The 23,526-nt window shown below is 35.0% G+C and overlaps 1 long non-coding RNA gene across 1 annotated transcript; it reads left to right on the top strand.

Moving 5' to 3' along the window:
• LOC121417973 lies at positions 1-5,532 on the top strand. Its single transcript, XR_005970411.1, has 2 exons — positions 1-213; positions 5,460-5,532. It is a non-coding gene; the product is annotated as an uncharacterized LOC121417973 (long non-coding RNA).
• The last annotated feature ends 17,994 nt before the right edge of the window (positions 5,533-23,526 follow it).

The following is a 23,526-nucleotide window of genomic DNA, read 5'->3' as shown; positions in this document are numbered from 1 at the left end:
TTGAATAGCTGACGGGTGAATGTCTTTTGGCGGCAGGAATGCAACAGTGTAAATGCTATAGAGTTCAAAGAAATTATGTCCTCAAGGCTAAATTCAAACAGTGTATTAACAGGACAACAAACACTGATTTTCTTTTTCTGATATTACTCCGAATGAGAGGAAATGATAGGAACATCATCAAGGGATTTGTAATATTATTTTGGTGATAACCAGGTAAGTGAAATTAAATGAATAATGTTCCAAAATGTGGAACTTCTTAAAATGGCTCAAGCCTTCAAGGATCGAAATGAGTGTATACTAACGCCCACTCAAGTTTAAACATTAAAAGTATTGGTGTTTGAAAAGTACAAATGTGTTGTTATAGAATCGGAGTAAATCTATGTACCCATGTCAGTAAACGAGTAAAATATGATTTATTTCAAATTGTGACTAACGTGAAGTCGCCCACTATTTGTATTGCTTGGTTGTTGTTGTTTTTAAGAGGACTCTTGTGGACAGAAACAGCTTTCACAACATTCGGACGTCAGCTGCCAGTGAGTGGAAATACCAGGATGTGAGCAAAATTATTTTGTTTTGGCATATAGGCCTACAAGTATTCTTACAGACAAATCAAGTGATGAGTAGATCCTATATGAGTAAAATACCGAATAAGGACAAAACGTTTTGCAAAGGATGGAGATCCTTTTTTTGTCCTTATAGTCACCAAAAGTCATATCTGTAGCTTTTTTATTTTTCAGTTTTTAAACAATCTCAATATAGTAATCAATTATGATTGGTAAAACAATGTCTAATGATCACTGGCGTAAATCCGGGGGGGATGGGGGATATATCCCCCCACACTTTTCGAGGAGGGGGGGATGGCCTGTACAAACATCCCCCCACTTTTTACGGAAGAAATGAAAAAAAAATCACAAGAGATAATTGTTTTATTGGTGAAAATTCTTCCTAAAATACCGCTTAACAAATAAAACAATATTATTGAATCATAAAATGCAAATAAAGAGCCAGTTCACCATTTCCAAACGAAATACTTATGTCCTTATTATAACATTGAAGAGAAACCCCGTTTCTTCCAATTCATCAATGTTGGGGTTTTGGGGAAGGGATTAAGATGGAATGTCCAAAAAAATTTGAATGTAATCTCTAATAAAACCATTAAACCATCATGGGGTAAAAAATATAATATCGGAGGGGTATTTGCCATATATACATGCAGTGGCATAACTACAGGGGGGCATGGGGGCACATGCCCCCCCCTATCGGCTGACCCCCCCCAAAAAAAAAAAAAAAAAAAAAAAAAACGGGGAAAGGGGAAAAGAAAAAATAAGGGAGAAAGGAAGAGAAACGTAGAGGGAAAGAAGAAAATATTATTCATTATAATGTTACATGTATATTATAATTATGTTACATTACATAAGAATCATTTTTATCATAACTTTATGAAACATACTTTTCCCAGGGCCTATGTCTTCATTGTTCCTGGTGCTCACATTGTCTGTTTAACGAGATATATAATCCTGTTGTACTAAAACATCCCGTTTTCAAGTCAATATAAACCAATTATATTTCCTAGCACTTGAGTTATCATTTTTTTATGTGCTTCTTTTACATGACTCAAAAATTGATTACCCCATGTTAAGGCCTTCGTATATAAACATTTCCTGTCCGTGATTACGTTCGCATTAGTGGATTGGTGAGATATGTCTGCTCTTCATGAATTCCTAAAATCAGTCCTTAAAATGTCCCTTCTGATCTGAATATCAAAAAAAATTTCAGCTCGCGCTTCGCGCTCGCATCATTTGGTTAAAGAAAACCGTATATGGTCCTAGTTTATTCCTACAAAGAAACCTTAGAATGCCCAACTTCAGGTCTGAATTATCTAAATTTTCAGCTCGCGCTTCGCGCTCGCAATATTTGATTAGTGAGATGTGTATGATATTCATGATTGCAATGACTACAAAAAGTGGTTCATGTGTTCAGATTTAATTCTAATAAAATCAGCAAGTGCTTGGCACTGTGACTATGGTAAGATATGCATACTCTTAATGGATTCCTAAAATATATTCCTTAAAATCTCGCTGTTTGGGGTCAAAATATGCAAAAATTTCAGCTCGCGCTTCGCATTGTTTAGCAAGACAGGTACCTATCATGATTACACAAATTTGATTATAAAGTCCCTTTTTAGGTGTGAATATAAAAAAAATCAGCTCGCGCTTCGCGCGCTCGCTCAGTGATTCAAAAATTTTGCCGGTGCCCCCACAATGCCGTGACCCACGGTACGCCACTGTGGACATATCAATGACAATGCATATCTAAAAACATGATTGCAAAAAAAGTGTCAAAATATTTCAGTCATCCCCCCACCCATCAACACGGATTTACGCCAGTGCTTATGAATACTATTTTTAATGAAGATGCATGGACTCAACATTGTGATAAAATTGCGCTCATAATGGCAGATATGGCGAATTTCAAGAAGTAAATGTAGTGTATTTCAGTTTTGTTTTTCATATCTTATATTGCCGGTTGCTCTCACAGTTACTAATAGCTTGCAGCCTTCAAAATTGTAAAAGAACTATTATGCAAACCCTCCAATACCAAACAAATAACTTTCCATGTATGGTCAAGACGAAGGGGGAGGGGTGTTATAATGATGAAGAATATAGATAAAGATTGCATAGGAGGTAAGGAGGGACCTTGGGGGCTAAAGCCGACCCCAAATCGCTCAAATGACCCCCCCCCCCATTCTTGACCACAAAGAATAGCCCTATACTAGTATGTATTTATAAGTATCCTGGTGCCTTAATGCAAGACCTTCAATGCTTGGCCTTTGATTTTCATGCCTTATAGCCCTGATCATACACTGGCCTTAAAGATTTTAAACCCTGTAAACCCAATACATTTTGAAGGCAAAACTGTTTTGTTGCCTTTAGTGCTATTATATCGAGCATAATCTTGACTATACGCATTATGTTAATAGCTTTTATCAAGATGTATACGAAACAAAACAGGAAATTGAGATAAACGAAATGAAAATGAAACAATACAATTTAACTATCTAAAGAAATAAAAACAATATACTTACTAACAGTGGCAAGTATAGTACGAGTAAATGCTGAAGTAGTAATAGTATATCTGAAGTAGATGTAGAAGTAGTATGGACCACCGCTGTTTCTAACACTTGTAATAATACTACTGTTCAAAGTCCTCTTATTATAAGAAAAAAAAATATTATGCTGAGGATTGGCTTTCAACAAAATAGTATAGAGAAAGGGTAATAATATGCTGTAACGCGCTTTGGGCCATTCTGGGAAAAGCGCTTTATAAAAATTGGCTATTATTAAAGCACAATTCTTATACTGTTTAGTTTCGCCTAAAGAAATTTATGGAGACCTGCACATATCTCCACCATGGTAATTAAACGAAGTACGAGATTTGTTGGTCACTGTTTCCGTAGTGAGCAGGACGTTATTTCTGATGTACTTTTGTTTCGCCTCCCTCATAAAACGAGGGAACGGAGACCTTTAACTTTTACATTATGTAGGGATACAAATAATTTGTTACATGATTTACCAACTCTCATGTTAGATCGCGAAGCCTGGCGTACCATTGTTGATTCATTCTCGTATGTGTTGGCTTTGTAGTGTGTAATAATATAAACCTGCCTCGAGACTTCTGTTTTCGGTCTCTATTATATCGAATTTGGCATTCCTCTGTAATTAAAATTGTTCTCTTGCTCTGAAGATAAACTAAATGAAGAGAAAGAGAATACTGGGTTCATGCCATTTCGAGGTTTAAAGCAACCCAAAAGGTAATTTATTTATGTATGACCAGTGCTCCTTACCCTGCTAAAAGTGCTCTATTTTCTTTTCTTAAATGCACATTTTATGTTCTTGTACAATGAACACTTAAAATAAAAGGAAGAAAAAAATGAAGGAGATGAGAAAGAGGAGGGAAAGATGTGAATAAAACGTGAGGGGGATAAATTGGAAAGTAAAAAAAATAAAAAATCAGGTCATTATATACAGAGGTGCTCAAAATATAGTTAACCCCTACGAAAAAATGAACATATTTAAAGTTTTCAAGTTCTGCCATGTTTCAGATATTTGATTGTGAAATTAGGTGCTAAATATTACATTAAATGAAGTTTGTTTTTTGGGCTCGCCGAAAAAAATAGAGGCTTGGTGCTTGCCCTAAAAAATTCTTCACGACCAAGAAAAAAAAGGAGAAAAAAATGAGATAGGGGTGAAATATATCATTTTGTAATATTATGTCAATATCTATCACAAAATTTGAATTAAAAATGCCGATTATTTTTTTTTGGGGGGGGTCGCTCTCTCGCAACTTTACTTTAATTTTGCCTAATAAGCGAAATCCCACCCTCTCAAAATTTTTGTCTTGAGCCTTTAATCTGCTCAAAAGGATATGCTTTTCATTCACATTAATTGTTTGATTAGATACGCATTCTAGCTTGCGCTTCGCCATTGCATTGTTTGATTTGGGAGATAATGTATCCTCCACATGAGTAACTGCAAACAGACCTTAAATGTACATGTCCTTTACCAGTTCAGTGGACCTTTTTAACTCATTCACCCTGGGATTCAACCCTACAATTTCATTGGTATTGATTTAGCTCCCAATAAAGAATTTACAATTCGTTTATAAAGTCGTTCCTAACTTACAAATAGGTTTATGAAACAAATACATGTTTTTTAAGGGATATGACGTTGGGCAAGTTCAAAATTATTATTTTATGTATTTATATATCTTCAAAACACATTTATATATTTTGAGAAAAAAATACCAATAAACATTTATGATTGGTATTCGGCACTGTGCGGCAACATGAATTGGTTTACATGGGTCATGATAAAGACAGGGCAAATAAAAAAATTACAACTTCGTTGACTTTGCAATTACTGTTACTACCAAATAAAAACTTGATTGTGATTAGCTGTTGACCCCTTTTACCATGGTAGTTGCCCCTATGAATAAAATTCCATATTCGAAACTCTTTATAAAAACAGGCTATCGGTCTGTTATCATTTTGGAACTTGAGAGAAAAGGTACATGTACTGTTTCACTTAATAATAATATTCCGCATTTATATACATTGGAACGACGTCTCTAAGCGCTTTACAGACATATTACTACCCCGGTCATCGGATCCTTGCATGCCCGCATACAATGTATGCACCTTCTCCACTCCCTGGGGAGCATTCCAACAAGAGTTCCAAGACTCAATTGCTAGGCATACTACATATAGGCTTTCACATCCTACCGGGTACCCATTTAACACCTGGGTGGAGAGTGGCAAAGTGTGGATTAACGCCTTGCCAAAGGACGCTAGGCCATGGTGGGATTCGAACACACGACCCTCTGATTACAAGGCGAGAGTCAGAACCGCTACACCACGACGCTTCCTAACTTATTTTCTTTCTTTTTATTTTCTCCATTAGCGCAAGAATTAACCTGGTGCTGAATAAGATGTTATACCCTATGGAATACCACCACATATTGCATGTACAGGTCAGAGAAAAATGGAACAGGATTTCATCAGGAGGTGATGCCGGGTCAGGTGGATAGGAGAATGTTGTTTGGAAGGAATCTACATGTGGGGATATCTAATGGTGAGATGAGGTCTGACGTCATTATTGAACGGCCAATCCGATTTCCCACTTGAGATGAGCCAGTTTTTACCAGGAGGAGGAATATAGGGGAATATAGGGTCTGGCCAGTGGAATTTGGTTGAGGAATATACCAAGCCGATACCATGGTTATCAAGTTCACCCGATGCAGTCTCATCATGATGAGGGTTGATCAAGGATCCAGTTGGTCTTCAAACGGCTCGAGCCTGAGGAAATCCCGGGAGAACTATACGTTGCGTGAGGGAAATGTTTCTGTAAAATGTCAAGTCCGCAATAATATGAATAAATTGAGAAAAATCAAACAAGCATATAATACTGGAAAATATTATCAAGGATGAGATCCGACATTTAAACTTAAAGCAGGCTTCGTGATACCTTAGATGTTGTCTCGTAGTACCTTGCGATGACGCTTGGCACCAGCCTTTCCGAGATCCTTTCCCTTTTTTCCGAGACCAGGGGAGCGTTTCATTAATATTTTTGTCCGACATGTTGTCAGATCTGACATCTTGATTTTGATTGGCTGATAAGCAATGTTATTATGGTAACTGTCGGATAAAATGAGACTTGTCGGATAAAACGTCTGACAAGTCCTTTCATGAAACGCTCCCTGACACTTTGATGAATGAGAGCTAGTTGTGTATGATACTTTTTTTCCACACACAAAAAAAAAATCACAGTAATTGGTTCATTGAGAGAGTCGATGCTGTCTTACACTCATTTTCTTCTTTTGAAACCTTTTAATGTAAGAATTATACCTTATTTTCATTTTTTGCAGAATTGAAAATAATGAAGATATTTATTAATTAATGCACAAGAGATTGCAACAATGCCAATTTTACACTCAGGGAGTAACTATGTTTCGCATTATAATGAAGAAAAAAGTGAAGTTAAGTGGACTTTCAAATATCATTACTTTCTTATTTTACATTCAACTTGATGATATTGTAAACATTATGCTTGTTTGATTTTTTTTTTCAACTTTAAGTTGGGGTGGAACGCATCTGGCTGTCTCACTACGCAGTGCTGAATCTGAAAACATCTAAGAAGTATAATGTTTTGTCCCGGTCGACCTGGGCTTCTGCTGCCAACTTTCGGTACCCAAGCTTACATACCAGAGAAATTTGGATATTCACTTGTATCTTGCGAAATATGATTCAAGAAAGCATGATTGATCGAGTGTATTTTACACTTAAAGGGGGAAGTTCACCCTAGCAAAAGATTATTAGAAATAGCAAAAAAAAAGAAGATAATTAGAGGACAAGTCCACCCCAACAAAAACTTGATTTGAATAAAATGAGAAAACTTCAACAAACATAACACTAAAAAATTTCATCAAAATCGGATGTAAAATAAGAAAGTTATGACATTTAAATTTTCGCTTCATTTCACAAAACAATTATATGCACATCTCGGTCGATATGCAAACGAGGGAACTGATGACATCACTCACTATTCCTTTTGTATTTTATTATATGAAATATGAAATACTTTGATTTTCTCGCCATTGTCATGTGAAATGAAGTTTAATTCCTCTCTGAACACGTGGAATTCTATCATTTTAACATTTTGTGCTTCAGGCAAGGAGGTCCTAATCATCAAATTCGTAAAAATTGAAATATTGTATAATTCATTACAATAAAAAACAAAAGAAATAGTGAGTTAGTAACATCATCGACTCTCTCATTTGGATATAACTGGCTCGTTCATATAACTATTTTGTTAAAAATAAGCGAAACTTTGAAATGTCCTAACTTTTTTTATTTTACATCCGATTTTGATGAAATTTTCAGCATTGTGCTTGTCTGATTTTTCTCTATTGATTCAAATCAACATTTTTCTGAGGTGGACTTGACCTTTATAATGATATCAGTGAAGGTTTGAGGAAAATATAATATCGTGTAGTAAAAAATCAGTGAAATGTCAATTTCTCCAAGAATGAAAATACTTTTTATTGTATTTTTAGTATATTAACAGACAAAGAAAATTCTGGTCATCATGATCAATAAAAAAATATGCATTTTATATTACATAACATTATGAGACAGCTGCTTTTTTATGACATCACAAATCCAAAACTTATTTGAAATTCTAATAACTTTCGTATTCTCAAACCGTCACCAATATTTTTTTCTGGTATTATTACAATGCAATTCCACAAAATATGTACGTCCGACCCCAATATGTGGGACATTCATGATTTTTTTTTGTCTCTGATTTCTGGATCTTTTGAAATTCTGTAATGTTCTCAAAGGACCATGAGTTGGTAAGTTTATTAAGTGAAGTAAGACTTGAAATAAATGGGGGTCGGATGTACAACAAGGTTGATAATTTTATGGAATTACACAACAAACTTTCTTCAGGTCGAACTTCCCCTTTAAAAGGATACTCCGGGCTGTATTCTATTATATTTATTTAAATCTTTTTAAATCATCAAGAAAGAAAAAAAATGGACAGATATCTGATTGAATGTGTAAGATAGTCATTGCTGCAACTTAATTTGTTTCAAGGGGAGATATTTGTTTTAAAGTATAATATAATCATGATTTCGTGTAATGACATAAGAAAAAAGGAAGATCGGGATCATATCATCATCAGCCCTCCTATTGCATTTTCATGACGGCGTGCCATTTCCGCAAATTTTTGTAATACTAAACTTTAAAATTCAATAACTTCGTTACTTTGTTATCAGGTTTTAATGAACTTTTCAGCGGTTTGCTATGATGAGAAATTATCATTTGAAATCCGGAGTACCCCCTTTAACAATTACATGTAGTCGCAGTATAAAGCCTAGATCGAGGTGCACTTTGGCCCCCAAATATATAGTTTGTTGTATATAGAATAGTTTGATATATCCCAACTTTTTCATAAAAAGCACAATGTTTATTATATTATGAACAGCAACATAACGCAGAGTGGTCGACGTGTTACAGACACAGAACGACAAAAGTGGATTTTTAGTGTAATTTTCCTTAATACATCAACTTTGAACTTATTGGTCGCTTCTGACAGTTAAAGCAATTTACATTTATTTCAAACCAAAATATGTATGTCAATCTTCACATCACTGTAAATGGTGTAGCAGCCCCAAAAGTGGTATTTTCAGCATTATCTAACAATGCTTACACAGCCAACACACGAAACCAAAACAAAAATTGCTACCTGAAAGAAAGCTTTACCACAAGGATTTTGATTTTATGGATTTATTAATTTTTTTTCAGGAGTAATTTATGTATGTAACGCTCCTGCATAATCCTGGTACAAAAGTTGCTCCCTGATCTTGGCTATTAGCATTGATATCAGTATGGATATTTTATATACAGTGGCATAGGCGGCAGAGCGGGGGGGGGGGGGAGGCGTGCATGTCCCACCTAAATTTGAGTTGGGGGCGATCCCCCCCTAAATTTTAGGTCGATGACCTTTTTTTTGCTTGTCATTTTTTTTTGCATGCGTCCCCCCTAAATTTGTAACCTTTTTTTTTGCTTGTCAATTTTCTTTCTGCGTCCCCCCTAAAATTTTTGTCTTCTGCCGACAATGTACAGTGGTGCTAAAAAGTTGGTGAACCCACCAGAAAATGCAATCCTTCATGCCGAGTGTTGAATGTAAACAACAACTCTACAATGTCAAGGGAACCCAAAGAAACAAACTTTATTGAATGTAATAAAAAGATGACAGAACTTGGAACTTGAATATTTTTTAATATGATCATTTTCTGGTGGAGTTCACTCACTTTTTAGCATCACTGTAGGCTTATGTTGAGTATATACCGAGGTGTATGTACTAATTGTCATATACCTCTGAATACTATTTATTACTCAAGATTGTTCATGACTGGGTAATAATTGTACTATTTTCCCGTTTTGTTAAATGCCATTGTTCAGGTGGTAATAATACTTGTATTTTGTGGAATCTTGCAGAAACAAAATGAATGCATGTATGAATGAATACAAATATATGAATAGATGAATGACTATTAATTATTCATTCACCTGGTCCACTGATCCATTTATTCATTATTTTATTCATTCATAAATGCCTTCAATTAAATGAATGAGTCACACCTTCTTTTGTCTATACTTGTATTTATTCTTTTACCAATTTCATATAAGACTTGTCACCATCTCTTTATTTCCTCTCCATCCTTCTTTCTCTCCCTAACTCCCACTCTTCCTTGTGAACTCATTCACTTGATCACACGTTCTTCTCTCTCTTTCTTTCTCTCCCCTTCATTTATTCCTCGTTCTCTCACGCCTCTCCTCTCTCTTCTCCCCTCTCTCTTCCATCCATCTTTGTTTGGATCACCCTCTGAAGGGACTTTCACGCTTGGTGGTATGACCATTTGCTTGCATCATATTTTGCACATGATAGCAATGCTTATAAGCAGTCGAACAACCAATTTTGAAAGCACCTTCATTTTCTACCCCATTTTTCACACAGGCCTTAGAGTGAACTTCATGAAAATCATGCTCACATTAATAAACTGGTCTCCAATGATCATTCCAGCTGATAATTGATAACTTCCCATAATTCTTGCATCTAAAACCTTTTATGATAGATGAAAGGAACATTACATTGTAAATTCCCAATATTATTAATTTCTTGCATCTCTAAATGCATTGATTATTCAAGAATACAAATTAAAATGTGCCACAAAATATTTAGCACATTGTAGGAAAATACACTTCAAACAAACCAAAATATGTTATCAAAGTATTTTTGTCTTTGTGAAGTTCACTCTTGTAAAATAAAACTGAAATATTCCATATCTTAAAAGTATACCTGGAATGTTGCAAAGTGAATTGTTATTGAGGTATTCACTCATGACTTAATGTAATTTACTCTTCATGAAAATCTGTGGATTTGACTGAGCTTACTTTCATTTGGGTGGATATTGAAATATTTCATATCAAAATAAAAGGATAACACAGTATTAGCATTACAACCTGTCATTTTTTCCTAATTTTTTTAAATGATTTTTTTTCATCAATTTCAATTCATTTTGCAACAGTTTACCAGGTCTAGAATCTGGATGGGAAGGGGGGGGGGGTGGGGGCTTTTAATTTTAAGCCTGGCACACTTTACACAATCTGATCCGGTGCATTCTGATTTTCAAAGCAATTGCAATAGTATTTGATATGTACATTCCAACCTATAAATAGTTCTACAAATATGAATTCTAAAATCTAAATTTCATTTTATTTTGAACTTTCTCGTAGAAATTGCAACTTTAAGCCGATTGGACTTTGCTCCAACACAAAGCTTTCAATAAAGCAGAATTCTGTCTTTATGATTTCAAGCATTATTCATAACTTCAAATAAAATTGTTCTTTATAGAACTTTTGCATTTAATGGAAAATGTGATTTGCTGAAAATAATGTTTTATCCGATTGTGTAGTGTGCGGTGGGCTTTAACTACTGGAAGCCAAAATAAGACATTCTTGAAGTATAAGCTGAAATAATCAAGGTTTTACATTTCATCAATTTCTACCTTGAAAATTTCTGCATGCTTAAATGTGCCTGTACAGCGTACAAAAAGGTAATTGAAATAATAAGGGTGGATAATTAAAAAAATTAATAAATCAGTCAAGGCACTGTGCAATGATGCACTGCACGTCAGCCTTCTAAGTTTGGATTACCTTTTTACACTGTACAGTACCCATGACCAGAGGTGGATCCAGAATTTCATGGGGAGGGGGGGTGGGGAGGGGGACAGAGCTTTTTTTTATAATACAGGGGGTGCAGACAATAAATTGCTATATAAATGTTGGCCTATGTTAAATGGGGATTCTCAAAATATAAGGGGGGGGGGCCCTGGATCCGGGTGACAAACCTATGAGCAGGAGATTTCAGGAATGTCAGTTTTGGCTTGCAGAAAAAAAGGGGGGGAGGTTGGGGACATCACACAAAGATTTTTTAAAGGGGGGGGGCAGGACAAGTCTGTTTCTACATGGGCTATGATGTTTCACAGTACACAGGCACACAATGTGTACAAACAAGCATGACAATAAGGCAAGATTTTTTTCATTTTCAAAGTGATTTATTAGATATTTTCTCAAAGAAAAAGAATACAAAAAAAAAATGACCAGCAGCCCAGAAGATTCATCCAAGTTGTATCACCATAGCAACTGACCCCTTGATTAAATGGAACAAACCCTAGCACTCACAAAATGACCTCCGGCTGGATCTGAGCTAGGTCTTCTTACCAAAATCACTCAATATATGACATTACCAAAAGTCCTATTTTAAAGGGTACAGAGTGGGACACCGGACACTGCCATGCATGATATACCGCATCTTTAATGTAGGTGCTTTATTTCACAGTTCAATATTACTTTGTGTAGCCAAGATTATGCAAGACAATGCATTGATTTTGTATTACTAAGGGCAACAATTGTACTCTTCCATCACCCCCCTCTCTTCCCCACCCCCTTCTCTTACCCCATCCCCAACCCCTTGTCTTACATACCCCACCCATCCCCCTTCTCTCATACCATATGAAACAGTCTGTTTAATCTCCTTGTAGTCCTTTTAATCCTTAAACAAAGTTACCACCTTATTTCCTTTAATCTGCTCCCTAATCACCATCTCCCCTCCCCTCTTCCCACTTTTCTCCTACAAATAGGTAAATTTTACAAGTTGAGCAGTTAATCCAGGTAATTGTGCTCTCTCTCCATACCTCCCTGTACAATCCATCCAAGAAAGCATTTCATGACATTTTTTTCAGTGATTTTCACTGGCAAAATTCTGGCATGTGATTGGCTTAGAGCAAATTAGCCTGCGATAATCACTGAAAAAAAAGACTCTTCATAAAGTGCTTCCTATAGCTGTCAATCTTCCATCATTTCAACATTTATTATTCATGACTGATATTACAATGTTCTAAAACTAATCAAATTAAAAAGTTCTTAGTATCACTTATCATTTAAAATTATTATTCAATATCAAAAATTTATTATCTATTATTAAAAAAAATCATTTAATTCTATATATTTTCATAAAAAACATTTGTGTTTGTTCTTGTTCTGCTCTAAAGTGCCTTGAACATCTAATCAAGATGGAAAGTGCGCTATACAAGTCTCATGTAATATAATTTTGTTTTATTATTAATTTTATTTATTTTTTTTTCAAAATTTAATTTATTTCTTTTTATTTTGTCTTTTTATTATTTTTTTTTTTTTGGGGGCAATTTCTTTTTTTTTAAATGAGAAAATGAAAAATATTTCAATTTTGAATATAAATATACCCTTTCTGTACATGATTCAATTGTGTCTCTGTGAACACTTCATTGTTCAAATATTTATAAAGATGCAAATAGGAAAAAGAATAGTTTGTTTTGAGTTTTGTTTTGTTTCCCTGTGAAGGTCATTCATTCATTCACCATCATAGAGAAACCAAATGTTTGTGATTTTATACTACAGTTACGCCACAGTTTTGAAAGTGGGGGGCTGACCATGCAAAACACAATCTGATGGTCGTTTTTCCATTTTTGTATACATGTATTTCTTGAAAAGGCCCCCATCCCCAAGTTGAAGCCCCTGTATTGTATCCATCACTCCACCACACAACTCTGAGAGATAAGGCGAAAAAAGATGGCGTTGGCAAGATATGTGAATCTAGATCTAATAGGTTGGACCCTCAATATAGGCTCATCATGAGGAAGTGCACTTTATTTCCCACAATGGTTTATAATCCCCAATCAATCATTACAATACAATGCTTGTATCCTAGTCATGAAGCGCAATGTCAAATTTCACAAACGACAACCAATAAAATCTCTAACACTCGTTCAAAGCTGGAAGTAGGAATCCATTTCTTTAGCCATGGAGTTGTTACGAAGCAAATTTCTTGAGACAGCACACAATAAAATTTCTCAAACTGCGTCCAGATGGGACGTGTAAACCATTTCTTTAGCCAAATGTTCATTGACACTGACAGTTGAAAAAATGTAACAGAAAAAGCATTGTCACATTTCACAGGCAACACCCAATAACATTTCTAAACCTTGATCCAGACGGGATGTAGGAAACAACCTGTTTAATCACAGGGTCACTGACAGCTGGAACAATCAACCAGCCAATTGGAAGACAACTGGATCAACTAAATGCTTCCCCAATATAGCAACCTCTCTTACATAAATCCAGCCAAGTGAACAAATCCAACTCTCATCACAAGGATATGACTTTAAGTGTTCCCTGAGAAAAAAGAAACCCCTGACGATGCAACAATTGATGAAACATGGAAATCTGAGAGTTCAGAATATTGACAATCTGTTGGATCACTGCCCCACCCACAGACCAGAAGGTGAATGACGAGCCCAGCATCCTATACGTATGTCAAGCCCAAGGATCTGGTTAAGAAACTTCAACTTCTCTGAGACATCATCAGAGGGACCACAAACAAAATGAAGGAACTGATTCTATGAAGGTCTCCAAATATGCATTGTATCTTATTACAAAGAGAGTGAAAGACTCACAAGATCCCATGAAAGATAACTAGATGGCATAAGATCAAGGTATGCAGATGTTGTCATTCTGGATCATTTCCATGGGAGGACAATGAACAGACACTTGGAAGACACAAGCAACCTGAATATTAAACTGATTGGAATTGACAGGTCCTCTTCCCAATATACCTGACAAGGATAAGCAGGAGTACCTTGAGCAAATTTTAAATGAACTAGTATTAAATTCTTTCCAAGGAAAAAGTGTTGGCTCCTAGACAAAGAAAGGGAATGTTGACAATGGCCTCCAAATATTCCCTTACTAGAACCAATATGTGACTTGAAATGATGTATTCAAGAGCTCTGGACCTCACACACAAGATGAAAAGAACACCATTCCTCTTGGTCGGACACCTAAGAGGGGGGGGGGGGGGTCACACTTACCACATCATGTGCTACCACTTTGTCGAATTTGTACCCCTAACAGTGCTTTTCATGCAATCCAATTGTACCCTGATGGCATTCCACAGAAATTGACCCTACTATATCACATTGATAATTAAAATCTGTAACTTCAGGAGATTTCCATGGCCCCCAAAAATTCAAATCTGCATTTTAACATTTAGATGGAAGTCAATTGATACCCTCACATCAAGGACTGGATTTAATGTTTGATATCCTAAAGACGAAAAAAGTAAAAAATAAAATAAAAAAAAAACCCATCCCATTTTGTAAGGACTGTAAACAGACCCTTTTTTGATGCTTTTTGTGGATGCGCTTGCATAGCACTCAATGTGGAGTACATGACTAATGAGGATTGTCAAAACTTTGACATATTTCTAAACGTCAAACACAAAGATGTCACATGCAATTTATACAAAATTCTGAAAGTCAGCAGCCCTCTCATTAACCATACGTCAAAAATTCATCTCTTCTCTTCTTTGTGCAGACATAAAATGCATCCTCACTGGGTCACTTTGGAGTGCAAACTAGTTCTTGATTGATCTTGATCAATGCCGAGTCCCAAAACCGTCTTTGATTAACTGTTCCATTGATGAAATTGACAAACGTGTAGGTCCCATTACAAATATCAACAAGAGATGACTAAAAAATTACAACAGCAAGGCTCTTGTGTAATTACTTGAAGAGAAAACGGCAATTGCAGGAAAGATGGAAATCAAAATCTGACATTGCACTTGTAAAACTAGATTCTAGACTAATATGTATTGCTCTGATTGAAGGAGCATTGTATTTTACTCATTGTGGAAAAAACCCATTGAAGCACACAATACTCATAAAAAATGGGTTGAATATATCCGAAAGTGAGTAAAAAGAGAAATTTTTGGTGGATGAACCGATATTGAGAAGCCACCTTCATCACGGTACCTTTCCAACGGAGCCATTGAACCTCTACTCATTCTGTGATTTCATGATGGTACATGTATTTTCACAAACGTGAGGCTTATGGTGAAAAGACCCAGATAAAATTTGAAATATTTACTCAAATTAGTCTGTCCAAAAAATTAACATGTACAGAAAAGTGAATATATTTATCACAAAATTATTTTCACTGCTCTATTATGGCTCTACAATTAATAAAATATCAAAGTTTGTATTAAATTTCCTTGTTAAATTTTTTTTGTCTTCTTAGCACATTATTATATCAGTCATGGCAAATATCATGTTGTAATTATGTGAAACAAATAATTCATAGCAACAGCTTGAATAGATAGTACAGGGATGTATATAAAGAAAGAAAACAATCAATGGATCAACAGATAATGTAAGTGTATTGTCACTGTAAAAGGAGAGGGAAAAGTGAAACATGAGGGGAGGAGGGTGGAGTAATGAGAGAGAGAGAAGATTTGAGAATAATGAAGGAAATGGCTAGATGTACAAGGCAGAATAGAAAGACTACAATAAAGATCAACAGATTGAGACACATAATCAAGAAAAGGATTTAGGAATGGGGAGATGGAAAAAAAGGTTGCAGTCATTTTTCTTTAAGAGAAAGAGCAATGGAGATTTTGTATACTAAGTCCTGTTGAATTTATAAAAATTGCTTTCAGGAGTATTGTTTTGATAGATTTACACGGAAAGAATTTCATGTAAAAGATAAAAGAAAATGCCCAAATTCAGAAAAAGCAAATGTGGCAAAGCATGGATAAACAGCACAAAGTGCACGATACCTCTGCACAATATTTCTTTTAAAAAATCTTCCCCACATAATAATTACTGAAAAACCTATTGCATTGTCTTGCATACTGTTGGCTACACAAAATATCATTGAAATCAGAAATAAAGCACTTACATTGAAGGAAGCAGTATACCATGCACAACAGTGTCTAGTGTCTGTCTCTGCACACCCCAAAAATAGATCTCTTGGTAGTGATGTCACTAATTGTGTGATTCTGGCAGGAAGATCCCAGCTCTAACCAGACAGGAAGCCATGTTTGCAAGGTCTAGGGCCTATTCCATCAATCAAAGAGGTCAACTGCTACGGCCTTCCAACTTGGATGAATCTTCTGGGCTGCTGGTCTTACATTCTTTTCAGGAAAACAAATAATCGAATCATGAATACAAAGCAAACATAGATAAAGAATAGCACAGACAATCAAAACACTCCAGGGCAGGTCCAAGCTATCTGGCATATTAACACAAAGAGAAAAATCAAAGAGGTGTTTCACAAAGATGCATGCATCACAAAAATCGCTCTTAAATTTCAAGTTACGCATAAAAAAATTTCAGACCACTATACTAATTGGATAATGCTTGTGGACTATGTTTTCTTCTGCATATGTGCACATTAACACTTAAGGACTTTTTGTCAGATTTAACCATTTGTGAACACCTCCACTGAATTTTTGTTTTTCTATTAGATTGAAACATTTGTGAAAACCACCACATTTTTTTTTCTAATGTCATAGACTTTGCATGCATTAAAAATGACAAAAAAATACAAAGCACCTCTCTAACATTACTGAATGTGCAGTATTTTCCTGAAAAAACAATGCCACATGGACAGCACCATATATCACTAGCTCTATAGGAAATTTGAAAAAGACTAATAAAAAAAATCCCAAATGAACAGTTCCAAAGTATGGTAATATATATATATCAATACATCATTTCACCCATAAAATCTGTCAGGAACTGTATAAGCATCGACTTCATAATTCTGATATCAATACAATGAATACTGGCAAGCTATACACGATTTGAATATATTGTTGGTATTCATCCAAACGATTTTAGCAATCACTTTTGGGGTCAACATTCAATTTTATAAATTTTGCAAAAAATAAAAATGGAAGACCCATTCCATGTATATAACAAAAATTCTAAATAGTATTTTGTTTCAATTTCTCAAAAATAAAAAGATTTTTAATGTAAGGACACAAAAATTTTGTGCCAAATGTGCCTTTTCCCTGGCAATGTGTACTGTAGCAAAGCAGAAGTGTGGTCAGCCATGTTGTCTTCCCTTTAGCATCTTCCAGAGATAATATAGGCCGCTCAAACCAAAGTTACAAATATACATTAAAGACGAGATCTTAGGCATCCCTGTTATCTACAATATAAGGAATAGATCTCTCTATGACTTTTCACAAACAGAGGAAATTTATGGTAAACTTTCATGAAATAAGTTTTGCACTGTTGCATCAATTATAAGACACTTTGGATGATCACCACTGATATGACTTAATAATAACCACTACAGATTGAACAAGCATTCATTAAGCGTTCTTGAATGTTGAATGACAATCATGCAACAAAACTTATGGATATTATGTTTGAAATGCAAAAGGCAGCTGCCACGTCTGCACAGTGTTCTGAAGGAAAATTTTAATAATATGATTTTGCCCTCTATCAGAATTGGAATATTGAATACTTTGCTCGTTGCTGATGTAGACATAAACAAATAGGCTAAAGACTAACAATGACAATACATGACATTTTGTACACAAAGAATATCCTTTATCTCTATTTATCAATCAAAATAGATAAGATTGAAAATTGATGAAAATCGGACATTCGTGGCAATATATATATATATATAGATAGATAGATATTATGCCCATAATTTACTATTATTTTATTTTTTTTTTGTGTTAAAGGAGAAACCAACCCAAATAAAATGGTATATTTACAGGAAAATGAAAAATTAGTTGGGGAGATGATGGTGAAAGTTTGAACACTATCAGACAAGCAATAAGAAAGTTATGAATTTGTGAATGTTGGAAAAATCATGATGAAAAAAAAAAGAAAATCCATAATTATTTTATTGTTGGAAATAGAAATACTCAAAAAATTCACTTTGCCCAATTAATTGTGAGCCCGGCAGCCACTTTGCAGTGCTAGATCAACGAGGCTCTATCCTTTACATTTTTGAACGCTGCACAAGGTAGCAGCAACTCCCCTCTTTTAGCGTCATTTGGTATGATGCGGCCGGGTTTTAACTTGCGTCCTCCCAGTTGTAAGCCAACATATGGAGATTTCAAACTGATATTTTCCTAACCAAATTGCAATTTGAATTCAAATCTAAAATTTCCTACTTAAAACAACCATAACTATTGTACTGCTTGTCTGAATTCTTCCAATCTTTCACCGTTCTCCTTTTCTAATTTCATGATCCTCCACACACCATTTTATGACCAAGGTTGAATTCCCCTTTAACAATTCTACGACAAGTAGATTCAGGGTAAAAAACCAGAGATAAAACTCAACAAGCGAAAACTCTGGAAAACCTTTGGATCCACTTTTGCAGAATAATGATAAAAAAATAAACCCCAAAACACAGAAATAAAAATATAAAGATAATATTGAAAAGCAATTTAACTCCTTAAATAGTTACTATAGGCCTTGATACCATACCGTTTTAATAATATAAAAATGATAATATTGAAAAGCAATTTAACTCCATAAATAGTTACTATATAGGCCTTGATACCATACTGTTTTATGAAGCTTAACCATAAAAAGATAGGGGGTGTAAAGCCCCCTGAGATTTTTATTTTTGCAATTTATCCGTAATGTAATGTTTCATGACTTTTTCTCAGTATTGCGCAAGTTTTGATACCAAATTTGTGATGACTGGGTATGCGTTACTGAAATTTACAAACATTATGCTAAAAAAATGTTCAAAATGTGATTTCTAGTACACCTCCAATGCCTATTCTGTTTCTATCCTATATCAATAATTTTTTTTTCTGTTTAATATCCATTAATTTCATATTTTTTTATCAGAAGAGTGTTGCTGACAATTTCCTTTGAAACAGCACAATATATAATAATTTTTTAAAAAACCCAATGAAATATATAAGAAAAACTCTTCTGATACCAATTACTAATCTCTGAACAAAAAAAGAAGCATTTTAAGGGCTTTATTAATAATAGACTTACAGTTAAATCCTGATTTTATGCATAAACTAGCACAATAAATTAATCAAGAATAAATTTTCAAATACATAACTTTGTAGATTACTGTACATCATGGGTGACATGCTTGTTGATTTGATTGTTGCCAACTCAGGGGGGGGGGGGGGTCTTGCCAACCTCCCAAATACCCGTCTCACAATACTCAAAGCAAATTCACCCCCAAATGAGACATTGAAAAAAGAAGAGCTCTGATTATTAATTTCCATAAGATGCAATGTAAACTGTAATATATTGTATCAAACTTTGGCTGGTGAGCTAAAAAAAGTATCCCAAGAGTTATGTATCAAAGATTTACCCTACAATATTTGCAAATGATTTCAAATCATATGGAAACATTCTTATTTTGAGATGATAGCTTGGACCTGCTCCTTGGAGCTATACAAATATCATATTAAAATCCATTACAAAATACGTAAAACATGGTGTTTGCTTCTCTACACAACAGGGCTATATAACACAACAGTTTGTGATTGAATGCAAAAATAAAACAACTATTCTGATTGGCTCCTGGTGCATGCAACAATGATCTTGATTGGTCATTGCAATAAAGCGATTGATTGCAAACATTTGTGTTATGGAGCCCTGAACAAACCCGACATTCTATGTAAAGGGTGATTAAGGCATGTCCTTTCCTGGTAGACTTTCTCTCTCATTCATGCTTGGAAGATGGGGGTGTATCCATGAGTCACATGACTGCAGATGTAAAGTGAAAGGATAAAATAGTGTTTCAACACAATGCTTTTTCAAAACCATTCATAATCTTACAGTGATACATGGACGAAGGAAACAAATTAAACGTTTAAATAATCATTTTTCAATTCTTTTATTTGATGGGATTGCACCATTGTATGTACATACATCAAGAGCAAGGATGATTCTTCCTCAGGTAAAGACATTTTTAATGTCAGAAAAGAGAGAAAAAAACAATTTATTCACACATTACTTTTACAGCTCAATGGTCATGAAATTTGTAATTTAAAGCAGTTGTTATGAAACATGAAGTAATACATTAAAGATAAATTATATCTTCTTGTTGATATATCTATTACATTTTCCTCTACAACGTAGAAAAAAAAATCTTGAAAAAATAATGTGCAATTTCATCATAGGATACCTTCAATTTTGGATTTTTTTTACATTGGCAAATTTGTCCTATTTTTGCATAAAGTAATTGGACAGGTCAAATGTCACAGCCTTAGCAAAACCATTTCCTCTGCATGCGCTGTATATGCGAATAATAAATGAAAATTTGTAGTAACTAAGTGGGTTTGGGTCATAATTGGAGTTGAATCTGGATAGAGTTTGTTGTCTTTTCTGCTTTTAATTTTTCACTATTACCCTATTAGATGTAATAGGTTTCAGAGTTTGCCTGCAGTATTAATCTCGGGCAAATCGATTATCTGCCAAAATACCCACAAATGTGGGATGGATCTTACACTGAAATTCCCATATCCACAGCTTGTAGTACAAAGGCTACTGCATAAATGCTTAATAGCAAGATCTGTTGATCAAAGAACCGTCATTAATACCAGTAATCAAGCCTGCTGGCTTGATTCAGAAGAGCTGAAGAAGCGTCCTGGATTGGACGTGAAACTGTCCTCTGTTTCAAGTCCAGGGCCCTGTTGTACACAGAGTTAAGATTGATCCGATCAATTCGCGAATATGGACGACCAGCAACGACAACATCTATTATGCATGTTTGTTCAAAATATTTTAAAGCTGTGATGTATATTCATGCATTGATTGTTTTCTTGAAAATTCACTGCGCTTCTCTTTGCCTAAAAAGGACGTTGTGCAAATTTTTTACAAAAAATTATGACACTGATGGATTTCCATAGAGTTACATTGATCGGATCAATCATAACTCTTTGTACAACAGGGCCCTGATGAATAGATTTACTTTTTCTATCATAAGCCTGCTGGCTGTATAGGTAGCGGGATAGTCATTGGATTGAATAAGATGCATGCTCTTGACTTACCTTCTGATTCATCCATTACTTTCACAGCCTTCTCTTTAGCCTGATCCATTGCAAGGTCAATAAGTCGTTTATATTGGTCAGAATCCATTCATCCCTCTTCCAGCATTCTCTCCCTTGTTCTGCTATATAGCAAAATGAGAAAAAATAAAGAGTATTATTCAGTGAGACAATGTATACGCCAAGTGACAAAATTTTTTTTCTGTTGCAATATTTAGTCACTAATTGAATATAATTTCAAGGATGCTTCTTAGAAATTGGTCTTGTCTTGCACCACAAAGCTTTATGATTGATCATATAGTTGACTTTGAATGATTGATTGCACATAGTAATCAAAGTAGATGTCATCATCAACAACTATCACCATCATCAACATCACGATCATCATCATAATCATCATCATCATAATCATCACAAACTATATTTCGATGACTATCAATGAGTAAGGATGTGCTTCATACCCTCTCCCTAACTGTTTCATATATATGTATGGTATCACGGTAATATCTACTCAATCCAGCCAAGACCAACTATGGCATGTCATCTGTATGAAGACATTCAGATGATTTCTTTGAAAAATCAATGAACAGTTGTTAGCAGTTTTAAAGAACTGATTCCATTTGTAACTTTTCAAGCGAAAGAAATACAAGAATTGGCAGTGAATGTGATCTACAATAAGAAAGTGAGTTGGAGGAGGGAAAAACTGAAAGCCCAATTTTAAATGATATACTTTCCTCATACATAGTGCAAGAGAACATTGTTTTCCTGGGGATGCCAGAAGGAAACACAAAGGAAATTTTGAACAAATCTCTCATACAATTTCTCACAAGTTCATCGTATCCACACTCTCCACAAACCATGTCCTACCAAGGCCAAGTTTCTCAGATTTGCAGACAAGGTGATAATAGAAGCCAATACCACATTGCTTCAGGGGAACAGTATGTACACTACACAAGGTTTATCCAAAAGAATACGGGATGAGATGAAGGAAAGCACAAGCTCCCACATTGAAAGTGGCTAGAACGACCTGAAAACTTGTTTATTTCTCAAAAGTTGAGCCAGCAAAATTCTTTGTCACAGGCAAATGGGTTCCATGCATGGACCAAGACAGACTAATGGAAACCAGTTAAACACAGAATGGGGTTGTAGTGAACCCCCATCCCTAAAAGGCAGCCGGTTATATTGCAAGGAAGATATATGTAAGGAGTGACCATGTGGGTGTTTCACAAAGATTAAGTATGACTTAGGTCGCACTTAAATGTCGACGCGTACATGATATGCAACGCGCAATCTTATTGATCAATACGCAGTAGTGCGCATCCTCTTGGCATGATCTGACCAATGCTGTCATGCCTTTTATACTGCGCGCAACTAGACATTTAAGTGCGACTCTAAGTCATACTTAAATCTTTGTGAAACACCCCCCCAGGTTTCAGTCTGAGAAGTCATAGTAGTAAGAGAGAATAGTGGTAGTGGAATGGCCGCACAACAACAAGAGCGATATCCAGGTGCAGTAAGAAGAGAAAATGGAAAAGAAACTTGATTGTGCAACATGCACGTACATATATCCATTCTTATTTATCACAAATTCCGTTGTCGAGAATTATGTCATGATGTTAACTGATAAAGGGGTTGGTATCACACAAAAACATACAATCCTCAATACTGAAGTCAGGTACATTTTCATAATTGGGTAGTTGCAAAAATCAGTGAGTAATACCCGGAAATGTTAACTTTCCAGTTAACAATAAAGATCAGGAATAACTAGATGTAGAATTCTTGCATTTTATTATTCAGATTTTAGAAAGGAATTCCAAATCAAATAGCAAATATTAGATCAGAAAGAAAGAAAGGTTTACAAAAAGCAATCCCAACTCAGTATAATGTTTGATTTTTTACTAAAAGGCTCTAGACATGTGGCATTTCAAGAAATGTTTCAAAGAAACAAGATACATATCTGTGCCACTTCTCTTTTTCAAGAACTAGCTATGTACAAACCAGATAGCATCAATATCTTTGTTGTACAGAC

This window comes from Lytechinus variegatus, chromosome 7 (assembly GCF_018143015.1).
Source record: "Lytechinus variegatus isolate NC3 chromosome 7, Lvar_3.0, whole genome shotgun sequence".
Classification (NCBI taxonomy): domain Eukaryota; kingdom Metazoa; phylum Echinodermata; class Echinoidea; order Temnopleuroida; family Toxopneustidae; genus Lytechinus; species Lytechinus variegatus.
The sequence above is the reverse complement of the archived record's forward strand: the minus strand, read 5'-3'. Positions and strand labels throughout refer to the sequence as shown.